Here is a 20,396-nt window from a genome sequence, read left to right on the forward strand (position 1 = left end):
TCTTTACTAGGACGAGTATGAGTGTCTGAATGTTCCAGGTGTGATTTTCACTTTCCTCATGTACCTTTGACACTTTGTCTTGACTGGGACGAGTAATTATCGTTGGTTCCCCTCCCGGGTCTCCTGCTCTCCCCATTTACTGGATTGCTAAGCGATAACATCACTGAGCTTTCTGACAGGCTGGTACCCCTTCCTTCACTAATCAGGTTTGCTTCTTGTTCCTTTGTTCCTCCTTCGTTCAGCTCGCTCTGCGATACCTTAATGGAAGTGGTATCAGTGTCATTTATGGCCCTCGAAGTCCACCGTGATACAGGCATGCCACTGCTTGCGTCAGCCGCTCAGGCTTCAGATGCCTTGCATCCAGCTTGATCTCTCACATTCCCTCTCTCCTCCAATGACATGCTTTGGAAGCTGCACTCAGGATTCTCTCTCTGATCGGATGCCGCGTGTCCAAGTTTCATTCAGGGTTCCTCTCCCAGCTGATTTGAAACTCGTGGGTTCTCTCTCCGCCAAGGTCTCTGCCTCCAAGCTTTATGACGCTGGCGTGGGACCTTCCCGGCATAGTGTCAAACTCCTTCTTCTCTGTTTCTTCTACCCTCTTTACTCTTCCTGTGATCTTTTTCATTTCAGTTTGGTTGACTATAACAAATCTTAGTTTGTTCTTCATATTTTCTTTCACTTGATGTTTTTGAAGATGGCTTGGTGTTCTGTTGCTTGGAGAGTTCCTCATTTGAACAGGAGTACTTGTCCCCAGAGGGGGAGTCTCTCCCGGTGAGGACCCGCTTGCCTCTGCCTCTAGGGAGGGTTTTGGGTAGCGGGCTCACCACGCTAGTCTCATAGGGAAAGACTTGATGAAATTCTGCGATTCGTCAATGATTCCCGTTAATGACGGGCCTGTTGTTAGCATCCTAGGGGTTAACGGCGCCGGCAGCTCTACCGGCGCCGTTAACCCCCTACCGCCTACTTTGTAATGAGGCCCTATGTCTTTGAATTACGTGAATATGTATTACACAACATAAAATACCCCCTGCCACTCATTAAAAAGATATTGCACAAAAACCTTGGATTCCCATAAGCTATCCAGGAACTCAGCCTTCAGCTACCTTCCTGCATTTGGTCACAGAATTCCTCGGTGACCGGCAGAACCTTTACAAGGTACAGACAAGGTACTCCCACACATGTCTACCACATGCTCTGCTCAGTAACATCCGGCTGAGTAGTCCCCTGACTATGCCTTATAAATAAATAAATAAATAAATAAATAAGTTTTAAATGTCCTCTTCTTTGGGTCTTGCTCTGGGAATCACTGTTTCTTTTATATTGGCATTGGAGATATTTCACACGCTATTCAACTTGCACAGCGGTCGAAGAGTAAAAACTAGACTGGAGGAGAGGGTAGCATGACAAGTCCTAGGCCTTATCATTCTTATGATACCAGTCTTTGGGAAACTGCTCAAATACTGCCCTGTTATTTCTCAAGGATTATAGCATAATTAGGGCTTTTTGTCATTTGTAAAATAGAAAATTCCTTTCTGAAATAATTTTACAAACAATCATGCTGTACCTCTCCTTTCCATGAATGTCGAACCTAAGTGCAGTGGCATTTTTAGAATTGACGCCACTGAGTGTGCCAGCATCAGAGCTTTGCCAACTGTACACCTTCAGCGGGTTTGCTGTACTTTCATGAACCAGCAGAGTGTGTGCCTATTATGTGTTTAAATATTAAGGCTGATTAACTCAATGCATAGCGGTCCTGGAACTGATATCGCCTGAGCTTTAAACCCGGTTTAGCAGGGTCGGAGCCAGCCTCAACATTTTGGGGGGCTGGATGGCAGTTTTGAAAACTGTTAGTGAGGCGGGACATTAAACCTATTGCGCTACTGATCACCTCTGTCCTACTGCCCCCTCCCCAAGCCCAGGAGGCTGAGTAGTTATCACACTTTCCTTTGGCCCATTACATCCATCTTTCACTCCAACTCACCAGCGGCATAGCCATGATTCTGTAACAAGTGGGGCCTGGAGCTAATGCAGTGGGGCCCACACTAAGAAGAGCCTGCAGAAGGCAGGGCACTTGTTATGCCCCTAGCCAAATGCACAGGTGTGACAGAGAGTAATGAGGGGGGGCAATCAATGGGTGATGGTCCCCTTGAGAAATATTTTTTAAAAATTGGTTAATAAAGAGCATTTTGCAGTACACTTTCTGTGATAAATTAGGTAAAAAGCCACACAGTTTTCAATCGGTTTTGCAGGATAAGACATAAAAGGTCCATTAGATGACAAGTCATCAACAATGCACAGGAGCATTTTCAAACCCATTTTCATGATGCCTTTGCCCACTATATGCCAGTACTATGCAAGTGTATTGATTGTGCTCACACATGTCCATTCCGGTGCACCTATATATGTCACTATTCCCACATAGGAAAATACTCATGTTTGCATTGTCCATAATGCCAGTAAGGATACAATAATAAAGCATGTTTATGCTGTCTCTGCCAATACATGCCAGTATCCCATGTAAGAACATACTCCTGTTGGCTTTGCGTTAATGCTAGTAAAGAAAAAAGCCATGGCACACTAAGAACACATATCCTTGGCGGCTACACAATTCACCCACTCCCCATATAGGAACTCTCATCATGTTGTATTTTCTACCAAGCGGCAGTAAAAAACATCATGCCACAGTAAGAAAACATATCGTGGCTGGCTACACAAATCCCCCACTCTCCATATAAGAACTCTCATCATGTTGTATTTTCTCCCTAACAGCAGTAAAAAATGTCATGCCACAGTAAAAAAAAACATTGCCCTGCAGGCTGCACGAATGCCCCCACCCCAATGTAAGAATACTTAGGTTGCCTTTGGTCTTAACACCAGTAATAAACTGTAATGCCACAGTAAAAAAACATGCTCTTGCTGGCTAGCCGGTAAGATAGCTCAGTGGGCTGAGCACAGGCTGTTGTAATCTGAGTGTAATTCGCAGGTTCAAATCCTGGCAAGGCCAACTCAGCCGTTCATACTTCAAAGTGACCTCCCTGATTTCTACCCTCCTTTACGGACCTTGTACTATTATGTTGCGTTTGCACCTTGTTACCACTCTCTTACTCTGTACTATATTGTGTTTTTCCTGCTCACCAAGTTGTACCAGCGCCGTGATATTTACGGGTTTCGGCACTGTCAATAAATGCAAAAGATAAATAAATAAAGCTCATTAAATGAGTGCAAACTTCGGTTGAGTGATACATTTTATGTAAATATGTTCTCTGTACAGCACTTTGGCGAAAACGCTATGTAAATTCCATATTATCTTTACACAAATCCCCCCATATAAGAACACTTATGTTTCAATCATCATGTTATATTCCCCCATGTGAGAATATTTATGTTGCCTTTGACATTACGGTAGCACAACAACAACGGTTTTTCTAGGAAGGCAGGTATTCAAGGAGCATCATGAGTATGCTAACAAATGGATCAATTGGCGTGCTCACACTCAAACACGAAAAAAAGGGAGGCCACCCGACTCGGCGTACCTAGCCCTAAGGAAGAACACCCTAGCCCTGTCGGGGGTGCCTGTCCCTGGGTAGCGCGTGGTGTATCGCCTACTTAATAGATATAGAGGAGAGTACTTAGAAGGTTGAGGGACAGTACTCTCATAGAAGGTTGAGGGACAGTACTCTCCTCTATATGGCCTCCCTTTTTTTCGTGTTTGAGTGTGAGCACTCCAATTGATCCATTTGTTAGCATACTCATGATGCTCCTTGAATACATGCCTTCCTAGAAAAACCGTTGTTGTTGTGCTACCATATGTTTCCCTTGTTAACGGTTAAAAGGATGATCACAGTTGTACCGTGCACTCTAGCTTTCTAAGCTTTCCCTGTTGTTTTCAAGCCTTTGACTTTACAGCAGTAAAATAAAAAGCCAAGTCAAAATAAGGAAACATGCCCTCCCCATGTAAGAACAGTCATGTTGGCTTTGCCCTTAATGTGAGTAAAACATTCCATGCCCCAGAAAGACCCACCCAGGCCAGGCCCACTATTGGATATCCCCCAACCCCCCTCCACCCGCACCACCACATAAAAGCACTCAAGTTGGCTTTCCTTTGCCCAAATACGGCAGTAAAACATGCCAAGCTCTTGTCAAAAAATGTTCATGTTCCAATGCCCCTCCCCAGGTCCCAGCGTGCATACACACAGAGAAAAAGACACATTCAGGCACATTCACCCACCAGTCACGCACCCACACAGCTGATCTGTCATTCACAGGAGCACCCATAACATTTAGACTGTGCGCACATTAACACGCACAGTGTACACCATTCACACTGCATTCATTCATAGGTGTGCCCCTGCAGACACCTCCTAGCATACAAACATATGCCCACTTACACACTCCCTCGCATGCATGCATGCATACATTCATATATTCATACATGCATGCACACATACACTCCCTGGAAGTACACAAACACACTTTATTTTTGTTAATGTTAGTTATTGAAAGCATGGGCCACGCAAAAGCTGAGCCAGCAGTTAATTCTTTAGCTGCAACATGTGGGGGGGAGGGTATACGGATATCCCCATGGCAGGCTTTTGTCCTCTACGAGGTGAGAAATGTAACATGTTCTAGCGGTCTGAGCCAGAGGCTGGGTGTAACAGCAGAGGGATGCCTGCTGCGTCAATGTAGTGGGGCTTTAACCCTCCCAAGCCCATGCCTGGCGCCGCCCCTGCTGCTAAAACCACAGACAATGACATCACAGAAGTGGCATCACATGACCATCAAAACAGGGGACATAATAACAAGTTACACCAGATAACCTTCCACCTTGGTGCCAGTTCAGGAAGTGACATCATACCAACTTGGCAATGTTGATATCACAGAAAAAGGATTAAAATAAATGGACTGTACACAGAAACAAATTAATTTCAAAATCCGACTGAATCAAATTTTCAGAGCCTCATAATTCACCCTTTGTTGGGGATCCATGGAGACACTCGTTGCCCCTACCTACCAGGCAGGAGAAGGCATTCGTGGAGTGCAGGCGGGGAATAGGATATGATCAAGAAACAAGAATTGGTGAACCCAATTGGTTTGCCTTTTTTTGGTGTGAGTAGGTTAGTGAGGGGACACAAATGGATGAATGGGTACATTTTGGTGTATAGGTGGTCCAGAAGGTGAATATGGCTTTATGGGTGAAAGATGGATATGTGAGTCGATATCTGTGTTTGGGGGGAAATAGGAGAACTCCAGGATGGAATAGACATTGGAAAATCCAATAGCCTGGCTTTTTTGATAGGAGGGAATGAGTAGGTGAGGGGACGAATATGACTGTATGGGTAGATGACTGGCCGCGTGGCTGGTTGCATAGGTGGAAATGGTTTTATTGATGGATGGATGATGTGGTGGGTGTGGTTGCATGGGTGGGGGAACACATTGCTGGTTGTACATGGTTGTATTTGTTTAAGAACGCTTAGGGCCCTAACACCTCAGACCAGATTTCCTTGATTATCCCAAAATGCTGCATGAAAGCAGAACTGAGAGATCTTTATCTGTTCAAGGAGCTAAATATCGGCATATGCTGTCTTCAGATGTTAGAAATGCAATGTCACTTTGCATAGACCCTCCCCAAGTAGTATAGACTTGGTTCATCTCCATAATGGTTGTCATGTCTTATCTATCTATCTATCTATCTATCTATCTATCTATCTATCTATCTATCTATCTATCTATCTATCTATTGTTTGTATCGCGCCACTCGCCGAAAGGCCTCAGGGCGCTCACAAGACAGACAACAAAGAAACAGCGAAAGGGGGGAGGGGAGCAGCATGGTCTCATACAGTTACAACATGGGTCATGCTCTTGTTTTAATCTATCACTCTGTCAAACAGAAGCGATTTCAGTTGCTTCTTGAACCTGGTCATTGAAGTATATGCTCTGAGCTGCGACGGGAGCGAGTTCCAGATGGTAGATGCCCAGGCATTGAAACTTGCACCACCAATCTTTTTTAAAGTGACATGTGGTTGGTGTAGCGTCAAACTGTTATTTGAGAGGAGAGTTTGCCTGAAAGCAGTTCTTTGAACTCTCAAGGAGAGGTAGGGAGGGGCTTTGCCTGAAAGCCATTTCAACACCAAGACAGAGCCCTTGAGTTGTATTCGCTGCTCAACTGGGAGCCAGTGTAACTTCCTACGAGACGCTGAAATCTTGGAATTACGACTTAACCCACATACAGCGCAAACTGCTCTGTTCTGTGACACTTGTAACTTCTTTATGTTGGATTTGGAGGTACCTACCAGGAGTCAATTACAAAAGTCCAGTTTAGAATTTACAATAGCTGCCGCAATCAGGGCTTGATTATCCTCTGATAAATACAGGCAGATATGCCACAGTAAACTGACAAAGTAGGTGCAGGAGGATTTAAGATATGAAACGTGTTTCTTAAAGGAGAGATGTGAGTCAAAGAAAACTCTTAATGTTTTAACTGCATCAGTCACTTCGGTGGCATTACCATTCACTACAAAACATTTGTAACGTGTATCTAGATTTTGTTAGCTTTTATTGGGTGCCAGTAATAAGCAGCTCAGTTTTTGATTCCTTCAAGGCCAGAGAGTTAGCAGCCATCCATAGCTGTATGGCCTTGAACACTTTCTTCACTCTGTCCACATCTTCACTGAAGACCCCAGATAGTTTAAACAATATCTGGGTATCGTCTTCATAGTTTACAAACTGGATCCCCAGTGAAGCAAGAAGGTCACATAAGGGTTTGGAGAACACGTTGAACAATAGTGGAGACAAGCATGAACCCTGTGGAACACCACAGGTTAAAAGTGTTATTTGGGACTGGGCATTGCCCTTCGCCACGTTAGCCGTCCTTGGTCCTAGGAAAGATCTAAACTAACTTGCAGCCTGGGTGGTACATTTACCTACACTAACCAGTCTTTTTTCTAAAAGACCATGGTCGATCAAATCAAAGGTGGAAGAAAGGTCCAGCAAAAGAAGCAATGCTGCATTACCTTCCTCAATGATTCCTGTGATATTTGATTTTAAATCTAGGAGAGCAGTCTCTGTCCTATAATTCAAGCAGAAACCCGATTGTTAATTCGCTAGAACATTATTCTGTTCCACAAAATTCTGGTATTGAGCGGAGGCTATTTTGTCAATTATTTTTACGATGAATGGTACGTTTGTGATTGGTCTGTAGCTTCCAGGGACCGCTGGGTTGTAGGCCTCTTGCAAGAAGTGATTTACAGATCTAGTGACCAATGGGACAAGCGCTTTAGCAAAATCCTTAAAAAAACGTTGCAGGGAATAAATCCCTCTTATATGGGGTTCATTCTTTGCATGGTCTCCAACACCTCATCTTCCAATACATGTTTGAAAGCAAACAAGACAGTGGGACTCATTACGAGCATGGAGGTAATGAAAAAAGGAAAGCGCAATGGTATTACCGGCATTGATTACCGGTCCAGGCCATTACGAGCCGACAACCCAGTAATACCGCCACCGCCCGTACCATGCCCCTTCTTACCAGCATGTGCGCGTACACGTGCCCCTTCGCAGCGGAAATACCGGGATGCTGCTAACAGGAGGACATCACAAGTCATGCGGGCATGCACTTACCGGCATCCCGAAGGAATTAAATAGGGCCTGCACGATGGTGGTATTAAAAGCATCGCTGACCATCCGTAAATAGCAACCCGCAGTGTAGCCAACTGTCACAGGTGCATACAATCACCACAGGTGGAGGCAATGGAGCCTGTCCCAGCATAAAAGGAGTACACCCCCACACCACACCCCTTCCTACACCAAAAAGATCCCACTTGCTGTTGCTATCCTGTGGCTGGAGGACATGCCTGTACTGCTACACCAGCAACAACAACTACAACTACACCAACAACAACAGGCTGCACAGAGGAGACGCATGGGGAGAAGGAGGGTGAGACAGTCCCAGCAAGTCCCACCAGTGCAGCCATTGATACCATGTAGGCAGCCACCAATCCCTCACATCAGAGTCAGTCCATTCAACCTAACCCCTGTGCAGATCCACACCCTGTACCGGTTGGACCGGGACACCATCACCAACATAGTGGACATGATACACGACAACATTGTCAGCCTTATAGAAATCCACACTGCCATCCCCCCTCTACTGAAGTTAGTGTCTGTGCTCCACTTCTTGGCCACATACACCTACCAGCACACGGTGGGGCAGCTGCATGGCATATCACAACCTCTCTTTTCACGCATGCTGACCCAAGTGCTGGATGCCCTCCTGAAGCACGCAAGCATCCACATATCTCTACCACGTACTGGCCAGGAGCTTGCTGACACTAAAGTTGGCTTCCATGCACTGGCAGGCATGCCCAATTGAGTCAGTGCCCTCGACTGCACCCATGTAGTATTGGTGGTCCCACATACCATAGAGGCGGTGTACCGCAGTCGTAAGCAATAGCACTCCATCAATGTGCAGATGGTATGTGACTCCAGCAAGATTATCACACATTGTTGTGCCCGATATCCCGGATCCACACATGATGCCATGGTACTGCGCATCTCCTCACTACCCCGCTACATGGAGCGTCATGCAGGACAACGTGCCTGGCTGCTCGGTAAATTGCCTGACAGGCCCATGGCAGTGCAGAGGGGGGGTTAGATAGGGCGGGGGATGCATACTCCACCTGGGTGAGATTGGGGGGGATGCATACTCCACCTGTGTGAGATTGGGGGGATGCATACTCCACCTGGGGGAGATTGGGGGGGGTGCATACTCCACCTGGATGAGATTGGGTGGTGAGTGGACAATGCACATACAGCTAAACAATGTTACCCTGAACATCCCAACCTGAACATGACACATCAATGCCATACATAAGACCAATGCTGCACTGCAATGACAATATGCCAGCCGTACAAGCAGGCCACCATGGGAATGTCATGCAATGGATGACAAAACATGATTACACCTGTGGCAATGCCGCTAGTGGCAATACATACAGAGTAATATACATCACCAATATGGGTGGAAAAACATTGTTCTGCATCCACAGTACATGTGCATCGGCATGCAAGTGAACACCCTGCATCATCTGGAGAACGCAATCCACACCAGCAGTTAATAGTACAGCACACATAGCGACAAATGAACCTGTGTGCATACATCCAGGGACATGTGCATGTCAACACCAAATAGCTGCAACCATGGCAGTGATTCCTAAAGGTGTCAGGTCAGATATTGACTCACACATACCTCATTGTGCTCCCATGCAGGTGAAGGTGGCTATCCCTTGAAGCCGTGGCTACTTACCCCAGCACGGAACCCACAAAACAGGCACGAAGAGGAGTACAATCGGGTTCATACCCGTACCTGTGTTGTGATTGAGCAGACCTTTGGCCTGTTGAAGGCACAGTTCTGCTGCCTCAGCAGGTCTGGTGGAGCACTCCTATACGGGCCTGAGAAGTTGGGAAAGATCACCATGGTCTGTGCCATGCTGCACAACATGTGCATCCGGCTAAACGTGCCACTGCCACCTGACATTGACCTGCCTGCAACGGGTGAGGATGATGATGATGGTGGCAGAGAAGCAGCACCCCTGCCAGTTCGCGATGCACAAGATGGCCGTGCTGTGCGCCAATCATTGATTGATGATTTCTTCTGAACCACAGGGATGCCGATGGTTCTGTATTAGTACTACAGTGGGCACTGGGATCATGTGCATATGGACACAGGGTGTGTGGGGGATTTGGGCACTGTGCGCTGTCATGAATTGAATAAACACACACGAAATGAACAATGTCCAGTCTTGATATGATTTTGAACACAGCGGGTGTATTGGATAGTTAACATTATTGTGCTTGAAAACCTCCACCTCACAACACCCTCCCCTCCAACCCCTCCCCACAACACCCCCAACACCCCCTCCCCACAACACACCCAACACCACCTCCCCCCTCACCCATTGTCATCCCACACATGATGTGCCAATCATGATTTTCCCCAGGAGACAGTTAGCACATGCAGGGTGGACCTGCTAGTTGTGGCCTCTCTTTGGGTCTGGGGGCAGCATGTCCGTTTGGCGTGTGCTGCACCTGGTCATGCGCACAGGGCTTGTGGGAGTGGAGCTGGCAGGTGTGGTCGATGGGGTAATGGTGGATGCCTGTGGGACCGTCGGTGCCGGTTGTTGCTGCTGCAAAAGTTCAGCAATCCTGCCAAGGACCTGGGTTACAGCAGCTAAACTGTCACGGATGACCATGGGGTTGGTGTTCATGGCTATGATGTTAGCCGCATTAGCTTCGCGTGTCTCATGGTGGGTCATTTCCCCCTCCGCCACATACTGCCGGACCAGCTTGATCATGCTATCCTGGCGGGCCTCAACCCTCGTCAAGCGGGCCTCCATGTTGGTGGTGGCTATGGAGGTGGACGGTGCAGTGGCAGGGCGGGCCAAATCTGGACTGCCCTCTGATGGGGACGACAGATGGGGACTCCCAAGTACTTCGGCATGTACTTGCATGGGGGTGACTGGTGTGCCCTGTGTGGAGTGCAGGGGGATGGGCTGGGGGCTCGGGCTATGAGGACATACCACATGGAGGTTGTTGTCCATGTCTAAAATTCCTCAGCGTGGCCCTCTACATGGCTTAGGGGGGCTGAGGCAGCTACCTCCCCAATCGAACTGGTGGCAGCAGACAGCGTGCCATCACCCTCTGCCTCTGCAACAGTTGATGACTCCTTTGTGGCAGTGGCATCGGATGGTGTCTAACGTGTTGTTTCCATCTCAGCTGGCCTGCCCTCTACTGCTGGTGCTGGCCTGTGTTGCAGTCTGGGCGTCGGTGTTGCCCTGGAGGTTGAAGGTCCTGTGCCTGCTTGACTGGCCCTGGATCCCTTAGAGGATGTGCTGGCCTTTGGGGCAGGCTCCTGGCCTTCACTTTCTGCATCTGTGCATGTGGGGGGAACAAGAGATGCAAGGCATCAGTGATGGTGGAACGTGCAAGATGCATGATTTGGTGCTGTTCAGTAGTTCATGTTTCATGCATTGCATTTTTGTAGGTGTGACGCACAGCGTACTTGCAATGGGGGGGCCATATTGGCATACGTCGTGGACTCTCCTCTCTGGAGTGATGTGTATTAGGTGGCATTCCGTTGTATTGCGGTTTGCGTGATTTGTGACATGTGATTTCTCCCTGTGTGGTGGGTGTCTGTTGGTAATGGGATTGGCACACAGCATTCATATCTTTGTGCCAGGGTTTGGGCCACCATCTGGACATGGATCTGTATATGTGTGTATGTTGGGCCATGCATTGGCTTGGTTCACTTTCACATCTGTTGTGCTACATCATGTTTTGGTTATCTGGGTTTGTGGGGACACTCACCTCCATCTGCCATTGACGGCACACCCATCTCCATGTCTCCAAAGCCCTCGATCGATTCCATATTGATTGTGGTGCTACATGTCTCCTCCCATCTCATTAATTTGGTGGGTGAGTGGTCGCCGCCGCCTGTAGCCATGGCCTCCCTGCGGTTGGCTGAAAGTATGTTGCGTACCCGGAGAGGTAGATCATCCCACCTTTTTTTTAAATCCTTCACCGTGCGGGTGGTGGTGCCAACCGCAGTCACCTTCCGTGCTACCTCCCCCCATATTTCTTTTTTGCGCAGTTGGGCTGTGCGCTTTAGATCATTGGCAAAGACCTCATCTGCATGGGCTGCCAGCGTGTCCGCTAGCATATTCAGCTCCTCGTCCGAGAAGCGCTTCTTGCGCATGTGGAGGGTGGACTTCCGAGTAGCCTTAAACATTGTAGCTTGATTGGGCCTGCTCTCCACTCTGTACCAGTGCTGTGTTAGGAGGATTGCAATGGATTGTGTTTTTTAAGATGGCCGCTGGCGCATTTCCCATTCCGGCGCGATGACGCTATTTCCGGGTCCGGTATTATGAACCCGGTATTTGCATGATGGTATTTCCGGGTCCGTTATTAAGGGGTTGCTCCTGGGTGGAGGCGTTATCAGTGGGTTCCGTGATGCCGCTATCAGGGATTTGGGGGGCTGTAGCGGCATGGCGGTGCAGCCATTACCGGCATGGAGGGTCGCGCGTGCTCATGCACTCATAATTAGCCGCTATTAACGGCATCAAGGGTGCACGGACGCGCTAATACCACCATGCCGGTAATGACTGTGTTTTTAGCGCGATTCTCTTAATGAGGCCCAGTGTCAGAATTTGTGATATCTCATGCAAAAGCGAGATTAGCTTTGGCAGGTTGTAACAGCTTAACCTGATCCAATATGCATTGTTGTGTTGTTTTCTGGGTAAAGCTGTCATGGATAAATTGGCACCAGTCGTTGTCTACAACAGTAGATGGCTCAACCACAGATCCTGTAAGTTCTTGTAGAAGTGTGAGCAGTTATTTCTGTTTAGACTTAGCCCTTTCTACTCTTTCATTCAAATTCTTCTCTTTAGCTTTGAACACTTCCTCATTAAACGTTCTGGCTGTAAGTTTATATTTTGACGCAGTATCAACTGACAGATGTTTCCACCAATTTCCTTCCAGCTTGCGTTTCACCCCTCTGGCGTGCAGAACCTCTGAAGTAAATCATTGCTTAAAACTGACTACTTTGTTCTGTTTAACTAATCTTAACGGAGACAGAGAGTGAAATATTTGGTTAATGGCTGCTCCAAAAGTGGATTTAAATATCAAGTGAAAGACTTTCATCCATAGATGGTAATAGGGGTAACACTCGTGGCTCTAAAGCCTCATGGAGACTTTTTTTCAATTGCGAGTTAGAATTGAGGTTCTAACTACTTTCAATGATTTGGTAGGAAGCAATGGGGAAAGGGCCTCCAAGTGAAGAAAAAAGTGATCAGACCAGATACATTGTTCCAATGACGTAACCCACACAGTCTGGTTTTTCGACAAAATTCAATCCAGGATGGTACCCCCATTGTGTGTAGGATTATGAACATGCAGAAGAAAACCAATAGTTTGGAGTGATTGTAATAATGATAGAGCATCGTGATCTAGGGGATTATTTGCCCATAGGTTAAAATCTTCAAGAATGATGAAATGTGTCGTGTCTTTTGATATTCCACCAATCAAGGATAAGAGTTGCTCTTCAAAAAGTGGTGTTTGCTTAGGAAATCTATATAATAGCAGGACACTAAGAGAGTTGACAGGATTAATGTTCACTTTTATGAAAATAGCTTCACATAGATCAAATGTTGGAAGGGCAGATATATATAAATGTAACTCCTTGTTTAAAGAGTATGGCGACTCCCTCACCTCTGATTCCTTCATGATCATTATGGAGGCAGGAGTATCCAATTGGAGTGGGCTGTTGTGCAGCATGGTGGGTTGTCTCGTGAAGCCAGGTTTTGGTAATCATCAAAATGTCGAGGTTGGTTTCCAGAATAGAATTGCGATTTCGATGGCATGTTTTACTAAATATTGAGTATTAATTAAGCAACATTTCAGTGTTTTATTTAAATCCTCGGCAGTTGATAAGGAACTAGTATGTTTGTTATACTTGTCAGCTTTGCCTAAATGACCTTGAGTATGTACGTAGGGCAGGGCGATTTCACTCGGGATTCCCGACGGCGGAGAACTGCGTGGAATGCTAAACAAATCATGCTCTGTGGATTCAATCATCGTTTTTGTGATATACAGTTCCCCCATTTTCTCTCCTCTGATCTGGCCCTAAGGCAGGCCGTGCGATTTCTCTGGGTTGCAGCAATAAGACTACACTGTGTAGACATAATGAAGGAGAAAGAAAGGTGGTGTGCAAGGGACCAGCACCGGATGCACTCACCTTACCTGAAAGGCACAAACCAGCTGTGACGTGCCAGCGCTGACGCGACTGGCTGCGTCTCTAAAGGGTAGAGGAAACTACAAAATGTTAAGAGAAGAGTAGCTCTGAGCCCTTTAGCATGGGTAATTTATGTGGTCTAAGAGCAGTCATGCATCTGAGCACTTATGCTATCATGCGCATAATGCTTTGTGCCAATATTGTACCTATGATCCTTTTGCTGTCATGCCTAGGATGACTTTCACCAATGTCAAGTCCTCAATTCCTTGTGCTACTGACAATGGCCCTCATTACGACCCTGGCGGTAAGTAACGGACATTACCAGCATGGCGCAATTAACGTGTCCGTGCTGGTCGGATACCGCTAAAAGCGGCACATTACAACTTCTCGGGCACGAGCATTGCGCCATGCCGGTAATGTAATCACCGCCATGGCGGTAACATCCAAAAAATGCCACTTACTGGCATTGTATGCCGTGCAAATAGCACGTCCGCCACCCTAGCCATCGATATCAGCGATCACCGCTAATAGCGGTGACCGCAAATAGCGGGAACTGCCATTAGCAGTGACCGCAAATAAGCTGATCCGGAAGTTGCGTCACCGCACAGGAACGGGAAAGAGCACGGCGGTCATCTTCAAAAACACAGTCCATTGCCATCCTCCTCAACTAGTGGACACCTGACGCCCACAACCTCTACAAACCTTCACCTACATCCATCAATCCTCACAATGCCTAAAGTTGTGAAAAAAAGTGGAGATCGGCTGCGGCAGGAGCGCTTCTCTCGGGAGGAGCTTAACATGTTGGCTGAAACACTACAAGAACATGCCGACGTAGTATTCTCGACAGAGATGACCAGACCGGCGATAGCACGAAAGAAGGCCATATGGGCCATAGTAGCACAGAGGGTCAGTGCAGTTGGCACAACACCCCGCAATGCAAGACAGTGCAGGAAAAGGTGGGACGATCTACGGCTCCGCGTAAGGAGTATACTGTCTGCAAACAGAAACCTGGGCATGGCAACTGGTGGAGGAGCAGAGTCACCAATCAAAATGCAGCCGTGGGAGTAGATATGTGCCGCAACCATTGGCACAGAGAGCATAGAGGGGGTCGGAGAAATGGAGAGAGGAGCCCCGACATCAGGTGACGCAGGTAAGTGCCTTAAATCCAGCCATGCCAAACTCACTGAAGTCCAGATTTTTGGGAAGTGCAATGATGCCTGACAGGGTTAATGTGACACATTAGCAGAAGACTGCCTACAGGCAGTTCTGACCTCCACCTTGTACACATGCAGTATGCACACCCTTTCTGTAGGCACCCACATGCCTCCATGCTTCTACCACCTAAAAGGGAGACAACCTGTATGTCACAGCCTCCAATGTGCACCATCTAGTAATCAAAATGAATGCAGTCATTACAATGCCTGCTCAATGTCCGCAGACCCATCACTAACCCTTTCCCTCCTTTGGTCCACCACAGGCTCTCATTCGGACAGTGCTGACGAAGACACTGCCACCACACCTGCCAAAAAGGCCAGGCCCGATGTCCCAACACACCAACTCTCCACCTCTGCTGCAAAAAGCAAACCCCCACTGCAGCCGAAATCTACGAGCACAACACAGGCCAGGGCACAGATGTGCACCAAGTCAAGCACCACGGTACCACCAGCAACAAACATCCACCAAGTGGTGCCCACTGAAGGCACTGGGTCTGCAGGAAGCAGCACGATTGGCGAGACTGCTGCCACCGCAGCTAGCTCGGACAATGATGTAGGGGATGCTGATGTTGTTGTGGGTCCCCCCGACTGGCCACCTTCATACCCCCTACCTGTCCCCATGCAGCCAGCATGATGATGGCATACAGGGGCAATCCCCTGATGACTCTTGGCCAGTCACTCCATGCCCAGTGGAAGATGTGCAGGAGGGGAGCAGCACAATGGACACCCCACTGGCATTATCCTTATTCCAAAAAAAGTCGATGGAACAAATCATCACGCGCCAACAACAAATGTCCTCACTCTTGAATCAGCATGTGGCCGAATGTGGAAGTGCAAGGGCCCAAATGCAACAATGTGCAGAAACTGTGAAGGCAGCCATAGAATCCAACTCCAAGGATATCTGTGCAGAATTAGCCGTGGTGCGGCACGTGCTCCCGGAGCTCGTTCAAACTTTGAGGGACATGCGTCCTTGTGAGCATCCAAGTACCTCCTCGGCTGCCAGTTCTGCCCCATCTAGCCCCGTCCGCAGATCGGCCAGGAACCTGCGGAGTACAGGCAGGGGAGCCCCGGGTGCCGGGAGATGGGGGTGCCAATAGAGGCCGCCCAGTGGAACAATCCCACATGATGCACTTGACCACAGGCATCCAAACACTTTTGTGGGGAGTTGAGGGGGGAGGGGGGAAGGGGGATGGGGTGTGTTGGGGAGTTGAGGGGGGAGGGGGGATGGGGTGTGTTGGGGAGTTGAGGGGGGAGGGGGATGGGGGATGGGGTGTGTTGGGGAGTTGAGGGGGGAGGGGACAACAATGTGTGATGATCCTGTTCGAGTCACATACCATTTGTACGTTGATTGAGTGGTATAGTTTACGGTGCACTACCTCCATGGCATGTGGGACCACCAATTCCACATGGGTGCAGTCGATGGCACCAATGCAACCAGGTATGCCAGCCAGTGCATGGAAACCCACTTTGGTGTTTGCGATCTCCTGGGCAGACCGTGGTAAGGAAATGTGGTCGTCTGTGTGCTTGAGGAGGGCATTGAGCACTTGGCTCAGCGTATGTGAGAATAATGGTTGTGAAATGCCATGCAAGTGCCCCACTGTGTGCTGGTAGGTGCCTGTGGCCAGGAAGTGGAGCACGGACACTACCTTCAGTAGGGGGGGGTGGCGGTGGGTGTTTCAATCATGCTGACGATGTTGTTGTGTATCATGTCCACGATGGTGGTGATGGTGTCCTGGTCCAAACAGTACAGGGTGTGGATCTGCTCAGCAGTGAGATTGAATGGACTGGCTCTGATGCGTGGGGTTGGGGGCTGCCTGCGTGGTGGCACTGGCTGTGCTGGTGGGGCTTGCTGGCCCTGCCTTGCCCCTCTTCTCCTCCTGCATCTCCTCTGTGCTGCCTGTTGTTGTAGTTGTTGTTGTTGTTGTTGTTGTTGTTGTTGTTGTTGCTGTAGCACTTCCATTGCAATCAGGTCCTCCAGCCCCAACATTGCTAGTCGTATTGGAATCATTGTGGAGTGTGACTGGGTGTGGAAAGGGGTGAGGTGTGCTCCTTTTGTACTTGGCCAGTCTGTATTGCCTCCACCTGTGCTGATTGTGTGCACCTGTGGCAGCTGGGAACACTGCACATGGCCATTTACGGTTGGTCCGCGATGGCGGTATTAGCACCATGGCGGTAAGGTACTTTACGGCCTTCGCAAGGGCGTTAAGAGCATGTCCGCTTGACTCGTGATATTCCCCACTTTGCGCCATGCCGGTATTTACAGCATGGGAGGTCGCGTGCCCGCGCGCTTGGTGCTGTTAGCGGCACCGTTAACTACAGTGCCGCTAATTGCACTTTCTCGGGTCATAATCGGACCTAGCGGTAAACAATGTCGGTAATCCTTTACCGGCATCGTTTTTCACTTACCGCCAGGGTTGTAATGAGGGCCAATGTTTTTACGATGTCAATGATGTTTTGTTTTGTATTACCTGGTTACATTTCAAATTTGTTAGGATATTAATTAGTTAGGATATTAATTCTGTGAATACAAATTAATTAATATGGTTTTTACTACATGTATTAATTAATATATGAATGTAAAGAAATGTGTAGATTTTTAAAAATATTATAATGAACACCAGGGAATTCATTATTTGCTCAAATAGAAGATGCATCAAATTGATCTGAGTGTTTCCTTCTCTTTGAAATGTTTAAAAAAGTTTGATTTAATTTACATCTAAATGCATTTTCCCAACGGGCGATATCTGTCGCTTTATGTGTTGTTGTGCGACTATAATGCTAACTTGCTTTCACTATCAGGCCCCAAATGGAGGGTGACATTAACATACCCAGGGTTGCTTTGGCAATCATGATCAGAATGTCTTTTGCCAGTAAACTCCTAGGATGTACTGTGTCTCTATATTTTCCATGGTTCTCTTTGCCACTCTAATGGCACAGCCCATCTTGTAGTGCACGTTGTGTCTCATCTGTATTTGTATCTAGTTTTATAATTAGGTGCTGCAGCTCAAACTTGCCACAACCCAGGAAAACACACTCACTATGTACCCTACCTTTACTTGATGCACACAAATGAGGCTTAACATTGCCCCACCATTCAACATGGGGCCTTGTCTCATCTATGGAAAGCAGTGAAAAAGGGAAGGCAATAGGATTGAACTGCCTAGCAAGGCTGTTGCCATGAATTTGGTTTTCGTGCATTTCCCAAAGATTATTACTCTGTCTTCAGCAGAGCAGATGATGACATTTTAAAGGGTGCTGGGTTAACTAAAAGTGTTCTGCAAAGGACGCATTTTGGGAAACGCACCAATACTCTCATGGGGTTAGAAAGCATAGGAGTGAACTTGTGTGCCTACACAAGCGCTTTAAGATGAGGTAACAATACTTTGAGATAGATGAGGATGCAGAATATACTCAAACATCAATAATCAAACTGACTCAGGAAGTTGGTAAAGTGCGTCTGTTTTAATATTAATTATCTAAAACAGGGAGTACAACAAACATCAATGAACTTGCTCGATCTTCTCACTTCATAAAAAAACATAGCTTTTATACTAAAGACTCGTCAACATTGACGTCAATCTACGATGCAAACTACAAAAACCTACATGGGTATGTGATAGGATTACAGGGAACCCCTAGATATACGTTCCATACTTGTTGGGAAGGTGATTGGGTCTCTATCATCAGGTGGGGCAACTAAGCCCCAATCTAGTGCAGGTCACTACGAACGTCATCAAATATATGACGTCCCATTGGTTATACAAACTATAGGGCTCTCTACTATGTGTCCCTTTATAATTGGTTGGCACCCTTGTACCCCTATGTAATATTCCACCTACGCAAGCAGCAGCCAGGCTAACATCCAGGTGCTGGTCATAACCATAGCTTCCCACCAATTAGCCTGTCATCTATCATCACTCGTGCAGTCTGTCAGTTAATTAAGGCTTTGAACTTGGCCTTGGAAATGTTCTCTTTGCCTGAGAATAAGAGAGAGTATAGGTATACTCTGTCTCTTGGTTTCGACACAGCTCAACTCAGTATCTATTTTCATCCACCCACATGACGGCAGACCATGTTTCAGAGTCTTTCTGCATTTAAAATACTATTAAATGATGAACCTCAGACGTCTTCAATGTTCTCACTCCTCATCCAAGACATGAGTTTGTCCTTTTCACACGTTCTGTAAGTACTGCATGAACATTCAGGTTCACAGTGGCCTTGACTTCCTGGTCCTGGGCCAACCAAGCTCTTCTTTGACCCACCTTTCAATGTCGACTGCTTTTCCAACTGTGACACACTGAAAGCCATTCGTTTCACTGGATCTAGCTCTGCTAAAATGTGTTATGGAATCATCCATAGTCCATACATTCCTATGCATATATGTTGGTGCATTGCCGCAATCTATTCACTACATAGACAGTTTTTAAGAAAACTTTGTCTACTTGCGTTACTGCATCAGTACACTTGTAAAATGACCTGATATCTTCTTCATTATTTCTGTAGCATGAGCATCTTCATCTCGAGACTGAAATGTTGCTTATTTTTAACACCTCCTCCTTTGTTTCTTATAGAATGTCTATATTCTTCAGCCTCTTCTTCTAAGTGCGTCAGCTCTGCTCTGTATGACGTCACCAGGCTTCTCTTTTGCTCAGTTTTCACACTTCCTTCGGGATTTCATTCAAATGACCATCACATTGTCGTGAATGCTTGTATGGCTTCCTCAATGGGAATCTTACTTCCAGGATCTTTTACGGTATCAGTATTTTCACCGGTACTGCACGTGTCTCACACTCTGGCTCCCAACATATAGGCAGCATGGGGGAGGAGCTTTGGGTGGGGGTACCTGGCTCCACCTCTACAGGAGAGTGGTGGCTGCGGAAGACCAGTGGAAGTTTTTTCCACAACATGGGGGTCACAGAAATGAAAGAGACATGTTCAGTTGGTGGGAGAAAGGTGACAGCTGAAGCTCTCTCTAGCCACACGTAAAAATGAGTGATGTAGCATGAATGCAGAGTCTGCTGCAGGCCACAGTCATTCACAAGTGTAAGACCTATCCAATAATGCTCTGTACACCTCACCATGTGCTGAAATGTTTATAAAGACTGGACAACAGAGAACACATTAGACACCACATAACATGCACAATAAGGGTTTCTATTAAACAAACATGTATGGTTGTATATTTCTGACCTATAGTGATGCATGTCAAGAAGTCACTGCAACAGCAAACAGAAAGACATTGGCTGCCATACAATACAATTCAAATCAAGTGCAATATAAACGTACAGGAATCACAACACACTCATAACCATTTAATGTCCTAATGTGTTTCATTACCACAACCGAACAATGAAGCATAGCAAGGCCTACTTTGTGAAAGCAAACTTACTCATTCTCAA

At 47.1% G+C, this 20,396-nt stretch overlaps 1 protein-coding gene across 1 annotated transcript in view; it reads right to left on the reverse strand.

Moving 5' to 3' along the window:
- Positions 1-20,396, reverse strand: part of GLYATL3 (glycine-N-acyltransferase like 3) — a 111,314-nt gene that overhangs the window by 74,116 nt on the left and 16,802 nt on the right. The gene's annotated exons all lie outside the window — the stretch shown is intronic.

The sequence above is a fragment of the Ambystoma mexicanum genome, chromosome 6p, assembly GCF_040938575.1.
Source record: "Ambystoma mexicanum isolate Mex_15411 chromosome 6p, UKY_AmexF1_1, whole genome shotgun sequence".
Taxonomy (NCBI): domain Eukaryota; kingdom Metazoa; phylum Chordata; class Amphibia; order Caudata; family Ambystomatidae; genus Ambystoma; species Ambystoma mexicanum.